Source organism: Suricata suricatta, chromosome 12 (genome assembly GCF_006229205.1).
Source record: "Suricata suricatta isolate VVHF042 chromosome 12, meerkat_22Aug2017_6uvM2_HiC, whole genome shotgun sequence".
NCBI lineage: Eukaryota > Metazoa > Chordata > Mammalia > Carnivora > Herpestidae > Suricata > Suricata suricatta.
Genome location: NC_043711.1, coordinates 86,691,430 through 86,719,172, shown reverse-complemented (window position 1 = coordinate 86,719,172; position 27,743 = coordinate 86,691,430). Strand labels below are relative to the sequence as shown.

At 47.9% G+C, this 27,743-nt stretch overlaps 1 long non-coding RNA gene across 2 annotated transcripts in view; it reads right to left on the bottom strand.

Moving 5' to 3' along the window:
* Window positions 1-2,441: 2,441 nt before the first annotated feature.
* LOC115275368 overlaps window positions 2,442-27,743 on the bottom strand; it is a 36,104-nt gene continuing 10,802 nt past the window's right edge. The window contains exons 1-3 of one of the 2 annotated variants that reach the window (XR_003901515.1): window positions 26,432-26,645; window positions 13,570-13,780; window positions 2,442-2,698 (exon numbers count right to left, since the gene is read on the bottom strand). This is a non-coding gene — a long non-coding RNA (uncharacterized LOC115275368). Of the gene's footprint in view, window positions 2,699-13,569; window positions 13,781-26,431; window positions 26,646-27,743 lie in introns of those variants that run through there. The other variant, XR_003901514.1, reaches the window with a different exon arrangement.

The window sequence follows — 27,743 nt, the reverse complement described above, 5'->3', positions numbered from 1 at the left end:
TTTATAGGCTCAATCTGAATGCAGAGACATTGAAATCTATGAGGGGAGGGAATGTTCACCTTAACACTAAGGAAAGGGATTATCCCAGAAATTTAAAGAACACAACCTACTTATTTATGACCCTGGGAATAGATTCCCATACTCCAGATGAGCTAAGGACTCCTTCTATTCGATCTTTCTGATAGAACTTCTAAACCAATCCCAAATCTGACAAGTATATCCATCGTGTGACTCGCTTTGCTCTCAGCCTCGGTCATATCCCCCAGCGGTGAGTACATAAGTGAGTGAGCATCAGGTTAGGTCACCTGCAGGGAACTAATTAGGAGAATAAGTTAAACCCCTTAGAAGAGGTCTATGCAGGCTGTGGGAAGGAAGTATATGGAACCTTCATTTGACACTTCATCTATATGCAGGCCTTGTCCTCTGTGTCATGTGTTTATCTTCTAATTTAATTCATCCAACAGCCCCAAGTGATAAGATACTAATACCCCCATTTTACAGATGGGGAGATTGGAGCTTGGATCTTCCCTCAACCACACACATGGTGGAGGCAAGGACCACGACTATCTTGCATTCCACTCTGTCTCCAGGGTCTAGAGTGTAGCTGCCACAGGGCAGGTACTCAATGACAAACTACTAAATCGATCATTGCAAACTAAGGACCCCAAATGGCAAATGGCAAAACCAGGACCCTCACCTGAGTCTGCCCCTGTCTTGTGCTATGGTCCCAGCACACTGTGGGGGACTCCAGACTTCCTTGGGTTTTCAAAGGCAATTAGCAAGTCAAGCCAAAACTTTTCCAGATCTCTGTTCCCTCTGGAAGCAGCTGGTGTGTTTTGAGGGGAAAGGCTCACGGGGAAGATGAAATTGAAGAGCAGGAGTCGCTCCAGACATGACTGAGGTCCCCACAAATATTCCCCGCGGGCCTCATTACACATTTGAGCAAACATTACCTTCACTCACAGCTAAATTTCCTGTTTGCTTGGTTGATCAATTCCTCATCAAATTTTAATGCGGGGTTCAAACCGTCTGTGGTGTTTTAATTAGGCCCAAGATTGCAAAGTGTCTGAGGCAGGGCTGAGCCTCATCCAAATCCCCACTGCCCGCTGGGGTGTTGCCCGCGAAGGCGGGGGGTGGGAGCTGAGCAGAGCTGGGCTGGGCAGGTGCCAGGGCTGAACAGACCTTCTTCCTAGGTACGCTGTGCTCTCTAGTGGTGACAGTCTGGAGACAAGTGGCAGCACGGTCCCTCTGCCTCCAGCCCCCGGGAATTTACCAGCTGCCTTGCCTCTCACACGTTCTTCCTTCCTCCCTGCCCCATCCCTCTGCCCTCCCTACAGAACAGTAGCCCCATAGTTTGATGGAACAGGCGAGGAAACGCTGACCCCCACAGGTTGTGTGCCCAGCACTGAGTGAGGAGGGTGGGAAGAGAGAGAAAAATAAGACACGGGGCTTGCCCTCAGGAGGCTCATAATGGGAAGTCAGAGGTACATACAGTTTGACTCAATGGAAGGTGTGACCGAGACATCGATGTGGCACTGGAGACGGATGACATGGTGACAGCCCCAGTGCCCAGGTCATTAGAAACCAAAGTGGTGCTTTCCAGAGCCACAGGGTGGTCCAGATTGTTGGGACATAGAAAGGTTGATGGCTATTGACCAAAATGGACCAATGGGGAGATATGGATGCTCTACGTCTAATACACGCCCCCATTACCACAGCCACTACTCAATGCCAAGTCCCTCCTCAGCACACAGCCTCAGGAAGGCTCCGTCTCAGCTTTGCCTCTGTCTCTGCTCAAAGAGACCAGGGTGGTCAGATGCTAACCACCTAGAAACTTTTCCCTTTGGGAAGCCTCCCTCCTTCTCCAATCTGGGTCACTTGAAGCTATGGTTTATTTGCACTTGAGGATACCCAGTGTCCATTACCTTATTCAAGGCCCTGAGTAGTCCTGCAGAAAAGGAACTTGGGTCACTTTGTTTAACCCTACGTTCCCCAAGCTGGTTTGCACACAGAACACTTACTTCCTTGAAATATCACTCACCGTCTCCCTCCATCACAAACACTTCCTGAATCTAAGCTCTGCATAAAACAACCTAGGACAGGTCAACACCAAGCATTCTCCCCAAAGGGCAGGGTGAGAGAAGTCGCAAGGTGCAAAGTGCACCAACATTATAGCCGATGGGGTATCTAAGTGCATGAAGCGTGCTTTCAGTCACGACAGCAAAGACACATCTTTAAAGAAGACAACTTCATGAGGACCAGGTAGAGAAGGGTGCCCATGTTCAATACAAGTAATGGGAAGAAATGGAGACCTGTCTGACGGTGCATGGGCTGAGGCTCTTATTAGCTCCAGGGGTGGAAATGGTGAAATTTATGTTGGATGGGAATTGCCAATCTATGTTTTTAAGGCGTTTATTAATAACAGAACATAATTAGCTGAATGCAGTAGTTTCCAATCTTGGCTGAGCATGAAAATCACCTGAGGCGTCTGTTGCTTGCGCAGGTTCCCAGGCTTCACCCGCCAGTGTTCTGGTGCCACGGAAGTGAGGTAGGCTGACGCTGCACTCCTGGTGCTCACCAGTTCCCTGAACTGCACTCTGTGACGCGCCCGTTTCGCGGGATGCCAGCGCATCTCACCCAGAAAGTGTCCGTGTGAATGATGGCATTGCTGAGCTCACGGTGTGCGCCACACACCTTGCTAAGGGAGAGAGAGAAGGAGGAGGGGAGCGAGGGGAGACAGAGAGAGAGACAGAGTCAAGGAAGGAGAGAGAGGTCTCTCTTGACTCTCACACAGTCCAGTGAGGTTACCTCCCACTTGTGGACAAGGAGACCAGGCACGGAGAGATGAATAACCTGCCCATTGACATGCAGTTAATAATACTGCCATCCTCTGAGAAGCCAAGGGTGATGACCGGCTGATGGCTGATGGCTGATGGGATGGGGGTGTCATTCACAGAGATGGAAATAGGAAATGATGTACTCAGTTTCAGACACGCCGCATTCAGGGCACCATGAAATATCCAGGGAGAAATTTCAGCCAGGCAACAAATGGATGAGTTGTAGGGACCAGGGAGGTTATCTGGGCAGGAGTCAAAGAGTTGAGAGGTGACAACACACAGGTGGTAGTTATGACCGCCATAAGCCTCCATTTCCTCTTCCTTAAGATGGGAGTTCACGGTTATCTTCAGGGTGCCTTATAGAAGTCTCCCAGTGAGCTAAACACAGAATTGGCATCTGACCAGTGGCTCCACTCCCACGTATCTCCCCAGAAGAACTGAAAACAGATATCCAATCCAACATCTGCACAAATGCCTACTGAAACAGCTTTATTCATATGAGCCAAGAGGTTAAAGTAATCCAAATATCCAAGAGTGATGAATGGATAACAAGATGTGGTCTGTTCAGACAATGGAATAGTATCAGCATAAAAAAGGAACATAATATTGATACAGGCTACAGTATGCATCAGTGGTCATGCTGAAGAGTCTTAGAAACATTAATGTAATTGCAAAAAATGTCATCCATGATTCCATTGATATGAAATGTCCAGAACAGGTAAAACTATAGGGACAGAACACAGATTAGTGGTGGCCAGGAGCTGAGGGGTGAGGGGAGAGGGAAGCCACTTCTCCATTGGTAACAGGATATCCTTTTGAGGGGATCAGAAGTTCTGGAACCAGATGGTGATGGTGATTGTACACCATGAATGTACTCATGCTGTACTTTCCTTTGATAGGGGTGAAAACATAAATTCTATGTTACAAATACCATACAATCAAAAAGTCTGCCTTATACAGAAGTTTCAAGATCAAAGGTAACATACAAAAGGCATACAAGATGGCGGTCAGGACTGCCTATAGGGCTTGAGTTGAAGAGGACTCAGGAAGTTTGGTGTAACCCTGGACAAAATATAGTCTGGTTCTGATGCAGAAAAGGCAACTGCACAATTTCCGGTTCACCTGGAACTCACATGTGTGCATGAGTGGGGAAAGGAATGATAGATTCAAACAACCTTCCTTCAATAAAGTCATCCTGTCCAGAGGTCAGTCCACTTAAGTCAAATGACCACCTGCCGCCAGCTGATTTCTCTCCATGTCTTCCCTTTCAGTAGCCAGCTCCCGCAAAGACTGAGTTGCCCAAGCCACAGAGTAGAGCAGCATCTTGTTGACGCCGTGCCACTCACATCTGCTCTCCGTCCATCCTCGGGTTCTGCCAGTCACATCTCCAAAGCCCATTTCAAGCCTGCCCACCTCTCCTCCATTGCCACCACTCGGTGAAGTCACTGTCCTCTCCTGCTGGGCGTGCAGAACCCCCTCCCCCCCAGTCTCCCTGCTCTGCTCCTGCAGCCTAGCTTCCACCCCTATGCACAGTGACCAGGGTTATCTTTTCCTTTGAGGTGCAAATCTGATCATATCAGAGGAGTGGCAAGCTTGTGCTCTGGGACACCTTCTTCAACAACTATTCTTTTGGGCCCACGCTTTGTCCCTCTCAGACCCCTTCCGCTGGGATAGTCTCTAGATGTAAGCTTGGCCAGCCATTTGGGATCTATATTAAAGCACCTTGAGCTGGGTGGTTTAGACAACAGAAACCGGGGTTCCCACGATTCCGAAGGCCGGATGTCTGAGATTAATGTGCCAGCAGAGTTGATTTCTTGTGTGGTCTCTCTCCTCGGTTTGTAGATGGCTGCCTTCTCTGTGTGTCTTCACAGGGTCTTCCCTCTGGGTCCTGACTGCCTCTTCTTACAAGGATGGGGTCGTGTTGTGCCTCCCCTAATGACCTCATTTGACCTTAACAATCTTGGTACGGACCCTACCACCACATGTGATCACACTCTAGGGCACCACAGGCTAAGACTTCAACATGCAAATTTGGAGGGAGCACCATTCAGTTGCACTGGTCTGCAGTGTCAGCGGCTTCGATAATCAGCAGTTCACTCAATGTGTCTGAGCCTGGACTGCCCCTTCCGTACAGACGGACGCTACCCGCCGGTCCAAGGAAAAGCGTCTTGGAAGCCCACCATGGAGCCCTTGGCACAGAATCAGCACACGCGTCCCCAGGGACTTTCCCTCATGGCCACTGTGTGTGGAGGCCCCCCTTGTGCCATGACATTCGGTTCAGCCAGCCCTACCACCCCAGCCGCCACCTTCCAAGGGTTAAGGCAGCAAGCAGACGTGTAGTATCGACTGGCGCTTCTTGGCGGGCCCAGGGAAGTGTGACTGATTGGAAGCCTGCTCGGAGGAGGGGCCCGCTCTGTGGGCCCGAAATAAATAAGGGCCTGTCGATAGCTCAGATCTCCGCCATCGACAAAGTCTGCAGTCTCAATAGGCAATTAACACTTTACAGGGGCCATTACCCAGCGGCCTCCCGCATTTTACTGCACATTTCTGCCATCGGCTCTGGTATTGAAGCTTCTAAATAAAAACATAAAAGTGAGCTGGAACAGGCCAGCGCTTTGCCTGACTGCAGTCACAGAGCCCACAGGCAGCAGACACAGCGGCTCACCCTCAGCTTGTGCTCTGTCCTCAGCCTGCACACACGCGTGTGCCCACAGGTCCACGCACATGCGCATGCATGTGGCCATGTCCTGAGTGTGTCTGAGGGGGCCCTGGGGCACAGCTGTGTGGGGTGCATTGGGAATCAGACCACCCTGATTCAAACCCAATTCTGACTCATTGGCTGTGTGGCCTTGCACACACATAGTTTAGCCTTAGTCTCTTTATCTGTCGAATGGGAATAAGACTAGAACCTACTTCACAGGGCTCTTGTGAAGATTAGATGCCTTTAGCTCAGTACCTGGCACATATTAAGGCCTTAATAAATGTGAAAAGAGTCAATAATACTGTTGCCATGTTCACCAACAGAAGGAAGTGGACCAACTTAAGGCCCAAACTAACTCAGCCTCCGCATCTTCCCCCCAGTTTCTGCCACCCGTGTCCTGAACGAGCAAGGCACGTCCATTCAGTTGAATGGACCCTCCTAGCCTCCTTGGGCTGCCCCCACTGATTCACACCTGGGAGACCAGACCCCAAAGCTCCTCCCTGAAGTTGGTTGTCTTTGGATCCATAGGAGTTAAATCCTTGGGCATAAACTGAAAGCACTAATTGGAAAGTGTGTGGGTTCCAGTTTGTGGGAACCTCATTGCAAACTTGGGGTCTCAAAGCAGACTATAAGGCTGTAGGACTGACCAGAAGCTCTGCCCATCCATGCCGGACCCCATGCTGTGTCTGTGGAACCCCAAGGGGCTGGGAAAGGGGCTGCTCCCAATGTAGAGAAGATGCTGGGACTAGTGGAGGGGCCACAGGGCCTCTACTCCACACGGACCTGAGCAGCTTCTGCCTGTTACACCTTCAGGACTCCTCACAGCACCGGAGGCACAGAAAGGGATCTGCAGTCAAAGCAAAAGGTTAAAAGCAATGGCTGATCCCAAGGCACACAGGAGAAACCTAGGCTGTGTTAGGTTGGGCTCTCCCAGAAGATCTGAGTGTAGGTGCTCTGAGAAAACTCCACAAGGGCGTGGAGGAAGCGAGACAGAAGAGGAAAGAACAAAGGCGTGATTTCCGGTGAAGTCTCAGCCTCAGCCTGGCCCTGCAGGCAGCAGATTGCTTCCAGCTTCGGGCAAAGGAGCTGGGCTTTTGTACTTGCGAGCCATTCCTTCAAGGGATGTGGGCCACAGTTTGGGGCAGGGCATGGTGCCCATGCCAAGGGCAACCCTCTGAAGATGGTCACAGGTGTGAGCAGTCGGTGGCAAAGCCCTCAGCAGCACACCTCGCTGGTGGAAGGGACCATCCAGACTCTGGTGACGATACTGAACTTTATCCGAGTCTGAGCTGGGAAAACAGTGGGTGAGATATCTCCTCACCCTTCAGCATCCTTGGAAACAGATTACTACAAAGATACACCCACCACCATCAGACTTAGGTAAAACTCACAGATGCCCCCTGCCACCATATTTCCTTTGACAGGCCAGATGCCAATCTCCCATGTTCCCATTCTTTGCCTTCTCAATCAGCTGATCAATCAGCTGAACAAAGGCTCTCTTGACTAACAAATCCAGATTTGCTCCATGTGGGACTGGACAGCAGTCAACAGTGCCATGACAAGGCCATACAGACCATGGCAGGGCCAGAGTTCAGGCCTCCACCCCCAGATTCATCACCTCCCGGGGGACTGGAGCCTTCTCTGGTCTCACCCCCATGCCTTTTTATGGCACCCCTCCCTTCCCAGGCCCAGGTTCCCCCTCAAAATCCTGCCCATCCTTCCCAGCCCACCTCTTCCCGGGGTCTCCCTGGGACACTTGGACCCAATAGAAAGTTGTATTTATGTGAAACGAGCTCTAGGCTGTGATCGAGATCCCAAGGCAGGGTCATGGGCATCCACCAGGTGAGCAATGACAAATTGGCTCAAAGAGACACACATGGTCAGTTCAGGTTCAAGTGGTTGCTAGTAAGACAGAAATTCAGTTCTTTTACAAGAGCTGCTGGTGAACATATCTGCCAAAGTGCATCAGCGAGGCACTCTGCCTTCTTGACTGGGGAGAGTGACTGGGGGGAAGGAGGGGGTAAAAGAGGAAGCATTCTCTTTTATGCAAATTAGTGGGAGGAGACATTTACAGCAGGAGGGGAAGGGTGGGCTCAGAATATGTAACGCTCCTCACCTAACACAAGGTGCTTCTCCCAATGCTCCTAGGATTGCAGAAATGTTTTAGTAAGGAGAAGTGAGCCACTTCTCCCAGGAATCCTAGTGCAAAAAAAGGGATTGAAATCCTGCGCCTGAGCTGAGGGATGAGGTGCAACATTATTAGACATCTATGAGGTGATCGAATGCTCTGCCTATTTTCAGAACAAGAAGACAATAACGGCTCCAAGAAAAGATTCACTAGAAGGGAGAGGGAGCTTGGACTGCTGGCCTGTGTTCACTCCAGCCTGAAGGTTTTACAGTTCTGGGACACATAACCAAGACTGGAAACTCCACTGAGCCCAGTGCCTTAACAGAGCTTCAGGATCAGGGATAGAGCGTGTGATTGTGAAATAGGAGATCCAAGGCACTCCCTAACAAAAATGGTTCCTGGTTAATTTCTACCCTCTAAATCTTGCCTAAAGATGTCTGCTAACATGAAACATTTAGGAAAGGGAATTCTGGAAGATGCAGTTTGATCCAAGTTGACACATCATAAAAATGACCCAGATAATTCACAAAGTTAACATAATCAACACCCTGATCAAACTGTGCCTGAAGCCTGATATCTCTAAACTAGTCAGTTACATAACCCAATAGATTTCCTTTGTCAGTTAGGTTAGTGTAAATTGGATTTTTTAAATTTTTACTTGCAGACAAGTTTTAAAAATTGTATTTATATTTAATTTGCAAATCAAATGTATCATAACTATGATAGCCAAGGATTAATATCAAGGTCCAGCACTGGGCCAAGAAGAACAAGAAATCTAAATATCCTGTAGAAAGAAAAGAGGCACAGGACAAGAAAGATCAAGTTCGTTCTTACTACATTGACCTGATGTAGGTCCTGGAGCGACCTAAAGAAAATGTGCGGTCTCTGACACTAACTGTCCCAATCCTGAGCTCACCCTGAATGCTGGATTAAGGAGCAAATACCATCCAGGCCATTCCTGGGGCCCTTACCCAGTCTCTGACCCACGGCGTTTCTCATAACTCTGTCCTCTGTGGTGATTAAACTAATTCATCATCATTTACCTTTCCACATGAGGCCCCTCTCACTCTCATTACTAAATGTGACTTGGTTGTTCCTACTGACTTTTACAAAGAATGGGCTCTGATAAACACTTAGAAACTCTAAGGAGTAATGGTTAGAAGAACGGTCTTTGAGGGAAGTTAAATCTGCGTTCAGACCCTGACAGACTATAAAATATTGAGCCAAGTGACTTAAACCAGTTAAGCCAGACTCCCCTCATCTGCAAAGGGCAAGAACAACTCCTATGCCACAGAGTCACCAAGAGGATTAAATAAGATAATACATAAAGGCTTCCATAGCATTGGCACTTAATAAAGTGTCCCTCAATAAATTGCTACCATGACAATTCTTTCTGCTGCTATTTTCAATGTTCTGTTATTACTGCTCCCAATGAGATATGACTGTATTACAAATGATTAGGGAAATATAAGGAAGTGAGAACTCAAAGCTGTGTTAAAAAGCATGATGTCAATCTACATGTTAATCTTTCAGAATGATCTCTAAGACATGAATGGGGAGGGGGGCACCCAGTTGCAGAACAGCATAGAGTGAGCTTATGTTTATGTAAAACTGATATATGACACAAACACTTGTATTTACAGATACATCTTTCTAAGTAGAACATGACTTGAATAATACACAAGAACCTGTTTCCAGAAGCTGCCTCCGTGATATAGTGTAGACCGGATGGGGCAGGCGGAGGGAGTGAAGTAACACTCATTTTTATGCAGTCTGAATTTTTTCCCATGGCAGTGCGCACTGCATATTTATTTCACAGAAGTTTTGTAAATGAATACTTAGTATTCTTTATTCTCTTTAAATCAGTAATTCTGTAGGTATGTCCTCACCCCATCAGCCCCAGCATTCCCTGGGAACTTGTTAGAAATGCAGATTCTCGGGTTCTATCATAGACCTTGTGAAGCAGAAACTCCGGGAGGCGGGGCGCAGCTATCTGCCTTAGCCATCCCTCCGGGTGATTTGGATGTGCCAAAAGTCTGAGAACTACAACTGTAGATGATTTGGTTTTTCCCATGAGCCTCTTTTCTACTTACTAGAAAAATCTGTTCTTACTGACCTAAAACTTGACCTCTTGGTGGCAAATATTCCATTGGCTTGACATTGCACTCACCTTCCACTGCCTGCCCTCTCCCTGGACAGAGCTTGGGTATGAGGGGCTCACCCGGTGTTGGAGGGGAATGGGGTACAGGTCCGTAAGGCTCATCCTAACTCCGTATTCTCTCCACAGGAGTGGCCCAAACTCCCCCACTTCCATGCCTCTTAGACCCTGCGGGATTGGGGGATGGCTTCCTGCCTCTTGTCCATGTGCATGCAGAGCACCTATGCCACCCCAGGCCCGCCAGGCAGACTCCCCGCTATCTTATTCCCACTCTATCTCCAAGGGGCCATTTGCTTTCTGAAACTCATCACTTCTCTAGGTAGGTCCCTGAAAGCTTGAAAAAGGTCCCGTCTATGCTGGGACTCTCAAATTTCATCTGAGTTGTCTATGAAAAACTATCATTCTGGCAAGTTTGCCCCAAATCCAATCAATGAGATTCAGCATTGGGCACCTGAAGGGACCTACCAGTGTGGAAACCTCTGGGCTCGCCACTGAGAGCCTATCTTTCTGGGACACTGATGAGACGTTGATCTCCTTTCAGGCAGAAGAATGACTCCTGTCGTCTCCAGTCTTCCCTTCTCCTCACTTCACGGTATAAAGTCTATATTCTAGACTTTGGCTCTTGGGGACTCAGACATTCTCTTCCTTCCCAGGTTCCCAGCCCTTGACTGAAAGCCATGGCAATCAACACTACTGCCCCTGTTACACAGACCTGCAAATGCACATTAATGCAAATGATCCTTGTTTGTTTTCGTCGACTTCCCCTCTACAACCCCACGGAGCTGCGCCTGGACAGCCCTTCCTGCAGCGTGAATGGGGCAGGTAAAGAGAGAAGGGGGAATTTAAAAAACATACAACCAGGGAGGAAACCTGATAAGGGTCTGATATCCAGACACATGAGAATCCTTAAAACTCAACAACAAAAAGACCAACCACCTGATTCAAATGAGCAAAAGGCCGAAGTGGACACTTTCTCAGAGAAGTTGCATGAATATCCAACAAGCAGATGAAAAGGTGCCCCATGTCACTAGCCACTGTGGAGATGCAAAACAGGTGTTCGAACCCAAAACCTGGTACACAAATGCTCACGGCAGCGTTGTGCATAAGAGCCAGAAGGCAAAACAATACAAATGTCCATTGACTGATGAACATGTGCTACATCCATACGATGGACTATTATTTAATCATAAAAAATGAAATTCTGACACACGCTACAACACGGATGAACTTTGAAAACATTATGCTGACCGAAAACAGCCAGACCCAAAAGACCATCTATTGTATGATTCCATTTATACGAAATGCCCAGAATAGGCAAAGCCACAGGGGCAGAACATAGGTCAGTGGTTGCCAGGGGCTGGGTGGGAGGGAGGAATAAAGAAGTGGCTGACAACAGGCATGGGGTTTCCTTAGGGAGTGACAGGAATGCTCTGGGACTAGGTAGTGGTAACTACTGCAGAACATTGTGAATGTACTAAGAGCCACGAGACTGTTCCTTTAAAATATTAAAAATGATAAATTTTATGTTGTATGTATCTTAACATAATGAAAACCTCATAATCTAATTATTATCCCATCCTCTATAGACTTTTCTATAGAAAATCTATTTAAAAGTCTATTTTATGATATGAAGTCTATTTGTAGACTGTTAAAAGTCTATTAACAGAAGACCATGGGGGAGGGGAAGGGGAAAAAGAGTTACAGAGAGGGAGGGAGACAAACCATAAGAGACTCTCAAATACTAAGAACAAACTGAGGGTGGATGGGGGGTGGGAGAGAGGGGAAAATGGGTGATGGGTATTGAGGAGGGCACTTGTTGGGATGAGCACTGGGTGTTGTATGGAAACCAACTTGACATTAAATTGTATTTTAAAAATTCTTTAAAAAATAAATACACATGATTAAGATAAGAATAAAAAAAAAAGTCTATTTATGATACAAAACCACTCAGACCATTCTAAATGGTTATCAGCAGAAGAATAGAGATAAAGGACTGTCTCCAGATTGCTTGTCTCGGACTTTGGAGTCAAAATGCTGGACTCAAGTTCAAGTTCAAGCTCCACCACTTCCTAGGGAAACTACCTGAAGCAATGCTATGTGTTTCCAACACTATTTTCTCTGCTTCTCCACACAGAAAGATGCCTTTTCCCAGACTCCTTCACGTTTAGGGTGGAGGCATGTGGCAAAGTTCTTACCAATGGGGATACGAGTGAAGTCACTTCAGGTCCAAGCCTGGTCTTAACTCAAGGGTGTGACTTCTCCACACTTTGTCTATCTGGTATGCAAAGCTTGACGTGAGAACTTTGAGAGGGCAGAGCTACAAGGTGGGGCCTTCTGAGGACCCTGAGTCACCCCTCAGGTAGAACCACCAAAGAGAGTCGTCTGAGCCACATCAGACCATGACATGGTCAGATCATGATGTGGTCAGGCCATAGCATGAGTGAGAAAGAAGCTTTCACTTTGTTAAAAAAAAACGAAAACCACTGCGATGTCGGGGTTTTGCTTCCACAGAGTAATTTACCCTGTTCTGTTCTGACGAAAACATCACCTGAGTGGCCTGAAGAGCACCACTGAGCCTCGCTAAGCCGCTTCCTCGGCCGGACCCGCCGAACACCTACCTACCAGGGTCATTATGAAGTTAAATAAGATGATCCACAAAAACGATCGCTGAATATAATGCCAGGCACATGCTAAAGGCTCAAGGAAGTTTAGCCGTGTTTATTTTTTATTAGCGAGCAAATTAACCACAGTCCCACGATCCTCACACAACCGCTATTCATGTTTTGAGGTCAGAACCTCCCTACGTTTTTCTAGATATATTTTTACATAAACAGAAATAATCATTTACACAATTCCATATTCTGCTCTGTCTCCCATATGGTGTTTGGGAGTAAGCATTTTTCACATGACAGTACACCTTTCAGACCGTTGTGATCCAGTGTTGCAAGCTTTCTATTGGAAAGCTGTGGAATTTAAGAGCACCTCCTGGGTGGGGGTGTTGGAGGAGGACACTTGTGGGGAAGAGCACTGGGTGTTGTATGGAAACCAATTTGACAATAAACTATTTAAAAAATAATAAATAAAACGTTTTTAAAAATTAAAAAAAATAAGAGCACCTCCTGTGTCTGGGCTCGGGAATTCCAGCAACCCTTTCTGCACCCATTGGTTTGTCTATTAACGGTCCTTAAGTTCCCCACCACCACCAGCACCACCATCACCACCACCCTTCCCCCAAAAGCAAGAAATTGGGGCTTTCCAAAAGCTACCAAGGACTGGCTGGCAGTAAGCAAATCAGGTGCCATTTCATCAGTCGATTTAAATCCAATGTCAGGTTCTTTTAACAGCTAAATGCTTCTCCAGGAGCTGGCCTGCCCCTCATGAAGCCTGCCTGGCATGTTTCCAGAAGGTGAGATGTGCTGTAACTGCTTTGCTTGCAGTGGAACTTGGCCTCTGCCAAACGCCAGTTGTTCTTCTGTGGTAATAAATGCCACGTGTGGGAAGGTGGAAACCAGAGGTCACGGGCCCATGAATATGTGTATCTATATGCATGTATTAAACACGCATCGAGCATATATGTTGATTCATTCATTCATTCATTCACTTATTCATATAATAACTGCGGTGGAAATTTTACTGTCCCTCGAGCTAGAAATATAGACATCTTTCTCCCTGAAGGGCATGGGGTGATGGGGTGGGCGGGCCAAGGACATGCCATGGATCTCAGAATAAATGCCAAAATTCTTACCATGTTTTCTAAAGCCATGCATGGTCTGCTCCCTGTGGACTTTAGCTCTTACCAACTGCACGGTGCTCAGGGATGCCCAGATAACTGGTATACCACCATTTCTGGGTGTGTCGGCGAGAGCATCTCCAGAAGAGATTAGCATTGTAGCGGTAGACTGAGTAAGGATGACCACCTGCGCCAGGGTGGGGGGCGTCCTCCAATCCACTGAGGGCTTGAAAAGAACAAAGAAGATAAAAGAAAGGTGAATTTGTGCTCTCTGCTTGATCTGAGACAACTGTCTTCTCCTGTCCTCAAACTTCTTCCCCTCCGATTCTCTGGCTTTCAGACTCAGACCAGGACTTACACCATTAGCCCCCAATTCTCTGACCTTTGGACTTGAACTGATTTACACCTTCAGTTTCCTGGTTCTCCAGCTAGCTAGAGATTATGAGACTCCTTTGCCTCCATAATCACATTAGCCAATTCCTATAATCATATACACATCTCTCCTCTCATATATGCATCTCTCTATCTACCCCATCGGTTATGTTTCTCTGAAGAACCCTGACTTAGACATCCAGCTTCGCTTAGTCTCTACAGCCGAGGCACACCGGGTCCGAGGAACAGCTAGGACATGGAAGCATTTGCCCTCAACCAAGTAGGAGTCTGGAAACTACAGGGAGGGTATACCCAAGAAGGTCTGCATCGTTGCAGTGGCCAAAGAACTCTCTAGAATACTAATCTCATAGGAATAAATTGAAATGGTTTATATTATACACTATACATTGCTCTTTTGTCCCTGACCCCCAGGGCTTTCCAAGCTGGTAAAAAAAAAAAAATCATCTCCATGTGCACATTTGGACAAAAGCAAAAGATTAGGTGTTAGGGTTGGCATAATAGCAGCCCTCCAAAGAAATGTCCAAGTCCTAGTCCTCAGACTCTGTAAAGAGGTCGGTTACACAGCAAGAGGGAATTAAGGCTGCAGGTGGAATTGAAGTTGCTAACCATCTGACCTTAAGATAAGATTATCCCGGATTCTCCAGATGGACTCAGTGTAATCACAAGGATTTCTTAGATAGGGAAGAAGTGGGCAGAAGAGTTAGAAATGGAGAAAGGACATCATGAGAAACACCTGACTGACCATTTGCGCTCGACTTTGAAGATGGAAGGGGCCCACGGGTCAAAGAATGCAGGCAGCCACTAGAAGCTGGAAGAAACAGAAATGGACTCTCCTCCAGGACCTCCACAAAGAATACAGCTCTGCCAATACCTTGCTTTTAGTCCCGTGAGACCCACTTCGGCCTGCGAGCTCCCAGAATTGTAATATAATGTTGTTTTCAGCAAGTTAGTGGGTGGTAATTGGTCAAAGCATCAGTAGGAAAACTCATGCAGATTTTGATGCCGGGAAGGGGGATGCCGATATTAACAAACACCTAACGAAGTGGGAGTATCTCTTGCAAGACAGGGAAACAGAGTTTGGGGGCACAGGCTGTGAAGGGCAAAAGGGAGGAAAGTCATCCAGACCCCAGCCTGAGAGAAGAGAAGGCCACAGTGGGGCTGCTCAAGCCACACTCCCCCCTGGAAGTTATCCTGGAAAAGCTTCCCAAGGACCCAGATCCTCAAAATAGCCTAACCCTGAGCACAGAGAGGTCACATTCTCTGACTCCAGTGTCTGCTGCTTTGGTACCAAGCAAGAACCATTTTGACTTTGTTTACCCATCAAGCATAACCTAGGAGGCAGTATGTGGCCTCCATGGCAGTGGGGGAAAAAGGGTTAACCTCCTCTCTGGGTAATGCAAGTGTCCTCCTATTTCTCTATAGGGCAGAAATCAATGAAGGCTGTTTTTGTCCAACTAAAAATAAATCTTAATCACCTTTGTAAAGCAGGAGAAGATAAGCAGGCAGTGTTCTAAAAATGAACTCCCTATTTAACAACTGTTAAGTGCTGTGTCTTGAACGATACCAAAGATGACATCACATTCAGGTTATAAGGTGGCATCATCAGCTCCTGATTAGGGAGCAATCGAAAGAGGGGAAGGAAAGCAAATGAAGGTACATAAATAGATTTTTTTCAAAGTTTGTGGAGAGAGTCCTCTGAATGTGTAAAGCACATGGGAATGAACAAGCCATCAGGACATTTCTAATGTGAGAAGCTGGTATCAAAGAGGACATCCAAGCCCACACACCCCGTATGTGACTTGCTGCTTCCATCATGATGTCCTAGGACGGACGGCTTCTGCCACTGACCCACGAGGCTGTGTGAAGTCAGCAGCAGCTCCCATGCCCTCCGTTATCTCCCCCTTCACACCTCCCATGCTTGCCCTGAAAACTTTAGGGTACAGCTTCCAACTTCCCTTCCCTCTACCACCAAAAAGGCCTGCACGCACCTTTAGATGGCTGCATCCTTCGTGGTAGATTGTATTCCTGTTGGAATTATTTCTTCATTACCTATAAGGACAGCACACATTTCTATCTCCTTGACTGTGGGTTTGGTCATCTGACATGCTTTGGTCAGTGACCAGTGAGCAATGTGATTTATGCGATGTCCACACAGAAGTTAAGATGTGTTGCAAGTCTCCTCTGATCTCCTGAACTTCCCTTCTGCCACGAGAAAACCATGTTGTGGATTGGGGTGAGTCTGTCTACACAAGTCCCAAAATGAAAGTCATACCGAGCAGAGCCGCAGCTCTAAACTGCAAATGCTAAGATGTGACAGACAACAAAGATAATTTAGGTTGTTTGATAAAGTACCAATTTTTAAAAGACTCTTTGTTACCACAGTCTTACTTCTCAAAAGCTGACTATGACACAATGCACTTCCCTTTATCCTGGTCTGTCCCTGCAGGAACAGTTTCCAAAGAATGTCTTCAGAGCCATAGTGATGAAAGAAGCTTAAGAAGAATCAGGTCAAATCAATTTGGGAAATTCTGCACAACCACTCTTGGAGACTTATAGTGCCCACCAGTGTACTAAAGGCACTGAGAAGTCCTGTAGTATACAGCAATGTTAAACACATGAGCTCTGGGGTTGGCTATATTGCCTGGATTTGAATCCTCAATCTACTACTGCTTAGTAGGTGAATGACTTTGGATAGATCACTTTATCTACTCAAGTCTCAATTTTCTCATTTGAAGAGCAAAGATAATAATAGTACCCTCACAGGGTTATTGTGAGGGTTAAATGAGATAATGCAAATGAAGTACTAATGGACTGCTGCCCAGGTCATAGGATGGTCTCATCTTCCTTTCCAAACTAATACAAATGGCACATAAAATTTTAAAGTATTCTGAATATAGGTGTAATCATGCTCAGAAATCATATTTCAATCTCTTTGGACTGGGAATGAAGTGAAATTCCACAATTCTGAGTGGGGCCCAAGGCTGAAGTGTCACCAGGCACTGCAGCTATTACCAGGGAGTGAGGACAAGGAGCTTGGTGTCCACAAAAGAATGGGAACTGGGGAGCACCTGGTTGGGTGGGTCGGTCCAGCGTCCAATTTTGACTCGGGTCATGACCTCACAGTTCGTTGGTTCAAGCCCCACAGAGCCTGGAGTGTGCCTTGGATTCTGTGTCTCCCTCTCTCTCTGCCTCTGCCCGCTGTGCTGTCTCTCTCTCTTTCAAAAATAAACATTTCCCAAAAGAAAATTTTTTTTAAAGAGTGGGAACTGAATGTTCTTCGTGCGTGGCAGGAGAAAGGAGAGTCTTGCAAGTGAAGCCAGGGACAGTGACTGTGCTTCCCCTGACCTGCAAACAGGCTGACGATTTCCATCATTTACCCAAAAACGGCGCAGAACTGAGCTGGGGGCCCATGGTGGAAGGAGAAAGAAGAACACACAGGTATCCAGGGACCTGGAATTGTTTTCTCTGACTCAGTGGCTGAAGCTATTCTGTCCTCAGCAGGTGAGAGCACTGAGTTGCTCACGTAAGCCCAGGTCTGAGCTCCAGATGGCGGAGACCAGGTGGAGACAACCTTGGCCCTGCGGGGCCTGAGGAGCACGCAGGGGAGGAGCCCACAATTAAGATGCACACTCAAAAAAAAAAATTACTAACCAAAATTGAAAAATCAACGTCTTGACAGAGGTCCCATAAATAAAACAGTGGGACAATTTCTCTCTAAGGAAATAGAAACAATACAATGCATTTAAAAGGGTACAAAATTTTCAAAGAAATATAAGCTGAAATAGCATCGATAATCCAAAAACAGGAGATCAGAAACAAAAACAGGCAGCTACAAATCAATGAGTCAGAAAAGAAAAGGAATCTGTTGGGAATATTCAAAGTGAAAAATCAGTGAAGTAAAATGCTTGACATATAGTCAACATTCGATATATATTATTCTAGTAATAGTGAAGAAAAGCATTTAATTTTATAGAAGCTAATATTCCTAAAACCTATTAAATGAAGCCAGTGCTCCTCGGAGCACCCTCAGAGAATCACTGGTCTATGTGGTACTTAACACTATTCACCATATTTTCCTCTTGACATTTCCTGCATAAGTCAGGCTTCAATCAGAGAAGCTGAACCAGGAGATATACAGCAAAGGAGCTATTGGGAGAAATTGGGTGACAATTTGTAGAAGGTGGCTAGGCAAGTCTAAAATCCATAGGGCTGAGGTGCCTGAGTGGCACAGTTGACTTTGACTCAGGTCATGATCGCAGGGTTCATGAGTTTGAGCCCCGCATCAGGCTCTGTGCTGACAGCTAGGAGCCTGGAGCCTGCTTTGGATTTTGAGTCTCCCTCTCTCTCTGCCCCTCCCCACCTCAGGCTCTGTGTGTCTCTCTCTCTCCCTCTCCCTCAAAAATAAACATTAAAAAAACTTCTAATAAATACAAATAAAATAAAATCCGTAGGTGGATTGCAAAAGCACATAGTTCCAGGAACCAAAACCATATTCGTCATCCATTGCTGCATAACAAAGTAGCCCAAAACTTAGCAACTTAAAATAACCATAAACATCTATTACCTTCTACAGTTTCTGTGGGCCAAGAACGCAGGACTGCTTGAGCCACGTGGTTCTGGCTCAGAGTCTCTTATGAGGTCTCAGTCAAGATGCTGCCTAAAACTGCAGCTTTATGAAGGCTTGGCTGAGTCTGGACGACCGGATTCCAAGATGTCTCCCGCACTGTGGTTGTCACATCTGTGCTGGGTGGTGGCAGGATGTCTTGGTTCCACACTGCACAGACTTCTCCCGGGGCTGCTGCAGTACCCTCACAGTGTGGCAGTCAGCCATCCAAAGAAAGCAAGATGGAAGCCATGTCTTCTCTTTCAACCGAACCTCAGAAGTCACACTATCATCTTCACACTATATCATTTTTTTTGACTCTAGTTCTCAAGTCTGTTTTATTTTTTTCTTTTATAGTTTACTGTCAAGTTGGTTTCCATATAACACCCAGTGCTCATCCCAACAAGTGCCCTCCTCCATGCCCATCACTATATCATTGATTGCACAGATAAGCCCTATGCAGTAGTGAAAATACCAGAATATGCAAATGAAGAAGCAACCATCACTGAGTTCCAGATACCATATAAAGGAATACCAAAACTTTGCGGTCTACTCTGGCTGGCTTCCCACTTCCCTACCTCCCTGTCTCATCTGAGCCCTTTGTCTCACTGATTGCTTGACTTACTGGACCTGCAATGGAACAGTCAGTATAGTTAGTACTGGCCCATGCCAGGGACTCAATCAATATAAATTATGTGAATGAAGGAATGAATCTGTAAACTCTGAAGTAACATCATAATGAGCAGGGGTGTTACGGACTTAAAGTTTGTGTCCCCACACCCCAAATTCATATGTTGAAGACAACCTTCAATGTGATTGTATTTGAAAGTGGGGCCTTTAAGAACTAAATAGGTTTAATTTTTTTTCTTTATTTTTGAGGGAGACAGAGCATGAGCAAGGAAGGGGCAGAGAAAGAGGGAGACACAGAACCGGAAGCAGGCTCCAGGCTCTGAGCTGTCAGCACAGAGCTCGACGTGGGGCTCAAACTCACAGACCACAAGATCATGACCTGAGCCAAAGTTGGATGCTTAACCAACTGAGCCACTTGGGCACCCTAGAACTAACTAGGTTAAAATGAAGTCATGAGGGTGGGGACTCGTGATGTGATTAACATCCTTGTAAGAAGAGGAAGAGACCAGAACTCTGTCACGTAAGGACATAGTGAGAGGTGGCCATCTACAAAGCCAAGTATCTATAGAGAAATACAGGCTACACAAAACAATAAAACCTGCATGACCAAAACCAAACCACTAAGAAGAGACAGGCCCACAGTTCAAATCCAGCTTTCAGGCCCCAGATACATGGCTTTATCAAAACACTGTGGCCTTTTCAGAATGCGGTGGAGGAGGGCAGTGTGGAGATGACAGGAGTTCCTGCCTCATAGGGTTAAAAGCAGCTAACATTCAAGCAGAGAGCTTAGCATCCTGCTCAGCATATAGTAGGGACTCAATAAATGGCTGCTCTAGCTGTTCTTCTGCCTGGCCCCTAAATTTCTGGCTCGGCTGCCCTAACTTAATTAATCAAGCCTACACTCAGTGCCGTCCCACAGGGCCCCCTAACCCCAAGCCCTTCCACAAGCAGATGTCTGGAACCTCAGGCCAAGGCTGGTGATTTCACCTGCATGAGGCTCAACAGCTGATATGTATGCTTCCTCTCCCAGATGTTTTCATGGCCTCTGGTGGCCCTTCAGAGAGAGTGAGGCTCAAAAGGACTGTGGGGCCCTCAGCCCTCCTCCACCTGCTAGGCCAGCTTAGGACTCCCGAAGCAGCCCGCAGGTGCCCCAGCACTGGGCAGCTGCGGGGGGAGTTGGCCTCTCTCTGCCCCGGCCCATCACAGCTGGACCATCTGCTCACACCAGGGGGCAGAGCAGTTCATTTTGAGGGCAGCCTCCTCTGTGCTCTGGTTAATTCACTCATTCCACAAGCAATCATCAAGCACTTACTGAGCGCCAGATCCTGAAAGGGGCCTTAGGAATCCAGGTTTTTCCCTATAGAAGCTCACAGTTGGGTAGGAAAGATAGATGTTTAAAAGAAGTCAAATGATGACTTCAGGGAATGAGTAGAAGTAAGGTAAGCATAGAGGCCTTTGAGAGTGAGAGGAAGAAATGCCTATTCTAGTTTTGGTGGGGAGGGGAGGTGGACGAGGGGCTCAAGAAAGAGAAGACTTCCCAGAGGAGGTGGTTCATCAGATGAGAGAAGACAAAGAAGAATGACCAGGATGTAAAGGTGCTCCAGGCAGCAGGCACAGCCGGCATCAGACTGTGCCCCTTACGAGAACCGGAGCATGAACCAGCTAGCTGTGTCAAGTTAACCCTGTGGACCATGAGAGACGGTGATAACAGATGATTGTTGGTGTTTTCCACGACTAAGATTAAGGTGATTTGCTTGCAGCAACATCCAAATCATAGAGAAAGCCCTTCCCTAGCGAGGGAGGATGGAGCTGACCTGCTGGAACAGATGGAGAGACAGAGGTGCTCCCTGAGTCCCTGGTGTGGCTGTTTGGGAGCTCTTGGCCCTGCCCTCCCTTGAGTCAATGAACTCTTCTTATAGCTGAAGTTGGATCCTTGTTGTTTGCAACCAAATCAATAGAGGTGACCTGGGAAAAGCCCAAAGAGTGTGATAAGTTTAGAGCACACAGTGGGGGGCGGGGGTGGGTTGTAAGAGATGAAGGCAAACAGATAAGCCCAGGACAGATCCCTGAGGAACTAACTGTAAGACACAGCCAGGAGCCTTGTTGTATTTCATGGATATCCCACCATTCTCCACAAATGATCCAGGGAGGTTACTGTGGACTTTGAACTTTATCATAAAGGCAATGCAGAGCCAGGGAACAAGTTTCATCCGAAGCATAGCAAGCTCAGACGTGCACTGTGGAAAGCTCACCTTGCCAGTTTAGATGATGTGTTGGAGGGAACTGAAGTGGTCAGGAGTCTACTGATGTGATGCAGGGAAGAAAGGATGAGGGACTGAACCAAGGTGGGGCAAAGGGGGTGGAATGGGAATGCAGTAAGAGGGAGAATGCACAGACCTGGAGTCTTTTATGAGAAGGAGAATGAGAAAAGACTAAGGTCATTTCCAAGTGTGTTGTCTGAGTACCTGCAGAGGCAATGGTGCTCTTGCCAAGATGCTAGAGGAGGACTGAGTCAGGAGATAAGGATGATGACTTGCGCTTGTATATGAAGAATTTGGAGTATTTGTGAGGCATTAAGGGGGAAAGGATCATTCATTAATTTATACATTTAACACTTTTATTGAGCACATGTTTTATGCCAGGCTCTGGCAAGGTGTTGGTGAGTGAAATGGGTATAGTGCTTACCTTCATAAATTTTACAGTCTAAAAGAGCAAACACAAATTAATTGAACCTGTACATATAGAACTACAAACTCCTGAAGAATGCCATGAAGGGAAAATACCAGAAGTTATGATGGCACATTACAAGGAAATCTAATGGAGTCTGGGGATTTATCAGTTACTGTGGTTACATAACAACTCCAAAATTTGGTGGCATAAAACAGCTATAATCATTTATTATTTCTTACAGCTTCGTAAGTCTGGAATTCCGAAGGGCACCCTGAAAGTAATTTGCCTTTGCTCCACAAAAGGGAGCTGGAATCATCCAAAGGCTCATTCACCCACATGTTTGAGAGGCAGTGTCAGCTTTCCAAGTGGCTTCTGCATGGGCTAGTTAGTGGAGAGAGGGATAGAGAGAGACAGAGAGACAGAGAGGGAAAGAAAGAGAGAGAGAAAGATGCTGCCTTTTATGACCTAACCTTGAAAGCCACCCAGCATCATTTCTGTCACCTTCTACTGATCAAGGCAGTAAAAAAGGTCCACTCAAGTTATAGATGAAGAAATAGAAATCCACCTTTTGATAAAGTCATGTCATCATTATATTGTAAGAAGAGCATGTGAGATGGGAGATATGTATCATTAAAGCCATCTCTGGAAAATACAATCTGCCATAGAAGAGGTCAGCAAAGACTGCTCAAGAAAGTGGCATTTGGACCATGATATCAGTGAGCTGACCAGTGGTGGGATGAAGATGACAGCTTAGGGACAGTATTCCTGGTAGAGATAATGGCACATACAGAAGCCCCTGAAATATGCTAGACTACGATGTATTTGAGAAGCTGACAGAAGGCCAGAGTAGTTGGAGTGAGATGTAAATATAAGTCTGAAGCTCAAGGAAAAGGTCAATATTGGCAGCAAAGTTGTGGAAGCACAGAGTACATGGTGGTGGAGGGGATCCCACAGAGGAGTGAGTAAAGAAAGAAGAGAACATGTTTCATGAAACCCAAGGTAACTTGGAATTAATGCCCATGCCAACTTCCTGCTGTTGGATATTATCAAGCTCAGAACTTGTCTTCCCCTTCCAACTAAGAGAGCCTGGCTACTTTGCTTTGCCATCTGATTACCTAGCATAATAGTCAACCTCCAGGATCCTCCCCTAAGGATCCTTGCCTCTTGGTAGCTACACCTTTGTGTACCCATATTGACTCAAGCTGACCTCCATGACCAAGAGAAGACTACAGAAATGATAGTGTATGACTTCCAAAGATAAGTCATAAAAGACATTGTAGCTTCTGCTTTGAATTTCTCACTTTGAAGAGACTGGCCATCATGAGGACTCAAGCAGCCCTCTAGAAAGGTCCATGTGGTGAGGAACTGAGGCCTCCTGCCAATAACCAGCATCAACTTGCCACCCATGTGAATGAACCACCTTGGAAATGGATCCTTAGCCCCAGTGAAGCTTTCGGGGGAGTTCAGCCCCCTAGTCTGCAAGACCTCAGGCTGAGGTCTCAGGAATCATGAAACAGAGAAAAAGTAGCCTTACTGTGCCCGGTCTGAATTAGTGACCAAATAAGCTATGTGAGAAAAAAATTATTGTTGTTTCAAGTTACTGAACTGCTCAAGTGATTTGTTACACAGCAATAGATAACCACAACACTAGCCCTGACCCCTTTATTATCTTCCTCTACCTCACATTTCCCCTGAAAATAACTGGTTCCAGGAGTCTCTGAGCTAGAAGATGTCACCCATTTAAAACTTGGCTCTATTTACTTTCCAAAAAAAAAAAAATCATCTCCATTTGACAGAGAATTCACTACCTCCCAAGGCAGCTCATTCCATTTAACCCCAGACTTCCTGTAAGAGAATCCCAGAAGGGCCTTCCATCCCAGCCAGGACTACTGGGTTCCTTCTTTCCCAGGAGCTGTCCCTGACCCGGTGCTGAAACCAGACTCCCTCCACCCCTCCAGAACCCAAAAGATCAAATTACAATTCCAAAAGGCACGCTTGACTTGGAAACATCAGCAAGAAAGTTCCATCTCCCTGTATCTCTAAATGAAAAAAGGCTCCTTGTCAGTTTGGAGCAATTAGCTGTGGGAGATGATGACGGAGCAGTGAGAGTCGCTTCGAGGGGGCAGAGGAGCAGCGGAAGCCCCAGCTCAGACAGACATGCTGCAGATGGCACGACGAGATAGCGCCTTTCACGTCTCAGAAATCACATTGTCAACAATGTTTCTAGACTCAGAAATTAGCTGAAGTCATCAGGAGTGCCTGGCAGCAAGCAGCAGGCGCCTTGGTGGGGGCCCCTCACTTGACATTATGCACTGGTGCAGAGAGAAACTGGCAAGGTTCACAGAAAAGGCTGGAGAGCCTGCTGCCTCCTGAGGCTGTGGGCAGGGCAAGCCCGAGGCCTGTTCGAGGCATTTACTAAGGACAATACTCCAAAGCCCGGATCTTCTATCCCGTCTCAATAGTAGGGGATTAACACCAAGTCTAAGAATGTGACCTCCTTCTGCTCCGTGCCTTGTGGATTGATGTTTCTCATCTTTAGAGGATTGCAGAAAGTGAAAATGATGGATTCAATCACCCATGTCTTCAGTAGGAATTAAATTAGTTTTGACGAAATCATCCTTGTTAAAACAAAATATACTCTCTAGGCTTAAGTCAAGGCCCCATGTGACGCAGTCTCTAACCACTGTCTGACCCTGCCTTTGGCATCCCCCACCCGTAGAAGAGCCAAGAAACAGAATCCCAGAGGCTGGCACCCTGCTGTCCAGGACACACATGACAAATGCAATGATTGAGAGGGGCAGGGGTGAGTCAGCTACTGCTGCAGCCCTGGTAAGTGAGCATGAGACGTGACAGGGAGTTAATATTACATATCTCAGGTGAGGAATAGTTTAGGAGAAAATGCAACCATGCCCCTTCTGCTGAAGCGCCTTCTTAAGTTTGCTCTGGAAAGAATCAGGGTTATTTCCCTAACTGCAGGGTCCCACTTATTAGGACAAAGAGTACATGATTCCCTTGGGAACTCAACAGGACCAAAGCTAAAGCTGAGCATGTGTGTGTGCGTGGTATTGGAGACAAGGCTTGCCAACAGGAATTAGGGATAGAACGTTCTCTGGTAGTTACGACGATTCAGATCATTGAGACTCAGCCTGAAACTTCCAGCCATACTGTCCACCCCACAGCGTGTGTGAGCAGCCCCCAGGAAGTCGGTATCTGAGACTCCTCCCATCATGTCAGAGCCCTGAAAAATGTGGGAACCCTTTTGGCATTCAGGACACCCAGCAGGTCGCAGATAGCTCCAGACAGAGGGATGCAAACCCCCCAGGAAGCAGGATGAGCAAGAAGGCTGAAGTTGAGGATTTTGCCTAACGACAGTGGTGTGAGCAGCCGGGGGTCTTAACGAAGGTCAGCCAGCTGGGGTCCACCACACAGTCGGCTCCTAGCACTAAAAAAAGGTGAAAGAACGAAGCTAGCCAGGCCTCTGGGGCACGCAGGGTTAAGGCCCTGGGAGAGGCAGCGTCTTTTATCCTCATTCCCAGGATGCTGCCCTCAGTACAGCTTATTCTGGGGCTCAACTGCAGCCAAACTTGTCTCTGCTGAGGAGTCAGAGATGGACGGGGAAATTAGCCTTGACTGTGCGTCCTCTGTAAGCCAGCTCAACATCCATCTCAGGCCAGCCCCCAAATGTCCTGTGGCTGAAGAACACTTAGAACAGCGAGCATCTGAATGAACTGTGCTGTGTCGCTCTGGAAGACGCCTTCTCCGGCTGCTCCCACCACGCCGAAGGCAGCCGGCCGCACCTTAGAGTGCCCGTCAGTCACCCTAAAGGGCTGAGCTTTGCCCCTGATTTCAGGGGTGAGACCGCCCAGGCAGGCTGGAAATGAAGCAGGAACCAACAGCCCAGAGAAGCTAGGCGAGGTTAGAGTTCCACAGGTCCCTAGGGACTGAAGCAGGGCACAGAGTGGCCTTTCTCTAAACCACTGGTTCTCAAAGTGTGAACCCCAGGCCAGTGGCACTGACATCACCTGGGAACATGTCACAAGTGCAGATTCCAGACCTCACCTTTGGCCTAGTGAATCTGAAATTTGGAGGGGGGCCGGGGGGTGGGGAGGGTGCCTGGCAATCCTAGTTTCACCAGGCCCCGTAGGTGATTCTGACACATGGGCACGTTTAGGAACCACTGGGACTTCAAGTTTATCCCATCCAGGTCTCGGGAGGGCAGATCCCCGGGGTCGGGAATGAGCAGAACCCTTTCAATGCCTGAGGCCCCCTCAGGCCTCCTCTTGCAAGCAAACTCACACACCGGTCAGGCCCTCCCAGCCTCATTGTTGGGGGGACATTTTTGTCTCTGGAACTACTGGGGATGCTGAGGGGGGTTGTATCTGGGGGGGTGGGTCCTTGCTCCTCTGGGGAGCTGAAGGGGGAAAACGGGCTCTGTTCAAGAAATGCCCCCACCGCAACCTACAATTTCCCCCAAAGACCTCCCTTCCAAAGAGTGAAGGGCCCGGTCAGACGAGGCTCCACCAGCCCGGGGAAGGCTTCCGAGAGGCAGGCACACAGGCCCAGCCCAGAGGCCCGTCACACCTGACGAGGCCCAGAGGTGCCAGCTTCGCAGTGGGGGCCGCTGCCGGCTGATGGATCGCTTTCGGAGAAGGGAGGGTGCGCTGCGGACTGCGGGCTGCGGGCTGCGGACGGCCGGCTGTGCCGCTTCAGGCTCCGGATGGGCGCTCCCGCCCCTCCCGCACTTGCCAGCGGGGAAACATCACAGGCGGGCAGGCAGCAATTAATCTGAGCGAGAGACAGGCCGAAGACAGGCCGGGGGAGCCGCCAGAGGGCCGTCCCGCCCTGTCTGCCTCCACCTGAGGGTGGGCAGGGGCCTCCAGATGCCCAGTTCGCCAGCCCGGGGTGCACCAGCCAGCACCCCACTCCACCCCTCCCTCCCGCCCCCCGCGCTCCGTGGGCAGGAGGCACAGGGACGCAGTGAAGGGCGCTGGACAGAGAGCAGCTGCATGAAGGTTAGAATACCAGCTCTGCCACCGGCCAGCGGGGAGGCCTCACACAAGTTCTGTCACTTCTCTGGGCTTCGTTTCCCACATCGGGAAGCCAGCCTGCAAACGACTTGTGCCAAGCGCCTGACGCTCGCTCGGCCAGGCTTGCAGCAGAGAGTGATTTGTCTCCCCTGCCCTCAGCTGCCAACCTGTCTTAAACCCCGTGAACGATCCCCAAGCAGGCATAGAGCACCTCCCCCAGGACGATGAGACCCCAAAAGAAAAGAGAAAAAGCTGGGGAAGCAAATTCCTTCCATGAATCACCCACTCTGGGGACAACCTAATGGCAGCAAAGGAAAAAACAGTCCCCATGTAGGCACCTTGGGTCCAGCTGGGCTCCTAGTCCCTGCCTCGGCCCTGTCCCGGCCACCAACTCCAGAACCCCGGGAGGGGGACGTTGGAACGAAGATCTGACCACGCCCCTGTCCTACTTTTAAAGCCCAGGAGGCTCCTCAGTGCTGACAGAGTGAAGCACAACTGCCTCAGTGTGGGTTCATTGTCAATTCCAAATCTGAGGAGTCTCACCCCTCGCCATGAACCTCCCCCTCTCAGCCACCCAGAAAAGCATCCCATGCCCAGGATGCATCAGGATACTGCAACACTGGGCCTTTGCACTGCTGTTCCCCTACCTGGAAAGCCCACCCTGTGGTCTTCTCCATCTAAAGCACTGCCCCTCATGGCTCCCCTTCAGGGAGGTGTCCCCTGAGGCCCCTGCCCATGGGCAGGAATACTGGCCTTTCTTGCACCCAGCACAACTGCCCATCAAGGCCTCTGCCGATAAACATCTGTTTGAGTTTTGGTCCTCTCCATCACTGGGCAGTGAGCCCCTCCAGCCCAGCGACCATACT